The sequence below is a fragment of the Plasmopara halstedii genome (genome assembly GCF_900000015.1).
Source record: "Plasmopara halstedii genome assembly, contig: Scaffold_110, whole genome shotgun sequence".
NCBI lineage: Eukaryota > Oomycota > Peronosporomycetes > Peronosporales > Peronosporaceae > Plasmopara > Plasmopara halstedii.
The window spans coordinates 66,685-67,521 of record NW_020187031.1 but is presented as its reverse complement, the minus strand read 5'-3'; positions in this window follow the sequence as shown (position 1 = coordinate 67,521).

The following is an 837-nucleotide window of genomic DNA, read 5'->3' as shown; positions in this document are numbered from 1 at the left end:
CGATTCTCTTTTTCTAAACAAAGGTTGCACAGTAGAAACGACATAAAAAATCATTCATTTACTATGTTTGCGAGTGTAAATAAAAATTTCATACAAAATGTATTAGTTTGTACCGGTAATTGATACAACATTGCAACGTCGGACTTATTAGATAAATAACTTCCATGTCCGTCACCATGTCTGTCAACCCAAAACACTTGCTTCTATTAAAATAACACCAACATTTTTTGTTATAATTTGCATTTTTTAAGAAACGCGTAAATGAAATGATTTTACGAGCCCTGGCTAAAAACGTACTCATCACAACCGAGGCTCTAAAAATATGTAGGATGAGAATGCCGAGGTATTCTTAATCAGAACACTTCAGTGATTCTCCAGATCCCGAAAATACCACCGCCATTACCCTGCGAAACATGACCTGGCCGCTTTCACGAAGAAGAAAGAACAATGATCATTCTCCCTGATGCACAAGTATTGGACTCTTTGACCTTTTCCATAGTCAAAATGTGTTTCAGCACCCTGTGGATGATTTCAAGACGAATTCCGGCTTATTGCCAACAACTGAACCTGACGCGAGGAGCCCAGCTTGCTCTAATGCAAGTGCAAGGGTAACGACGAATCTGACTGAAATTATCACATCACACAAACAATTTTAAGCCGCTCGTCATCTACATTACCGATACTTCAGATGTAGTGTAAGCGTACACTTAGATACAGCGATCAACACGTTACAATAGCCAAGACGCATGAAACGTACGACGCTTCAGTTTTGTATCAATTACCGGTACAAACTGATACATTTTGTATGAATTTTTTTTACACTCGCAAACATAGTAG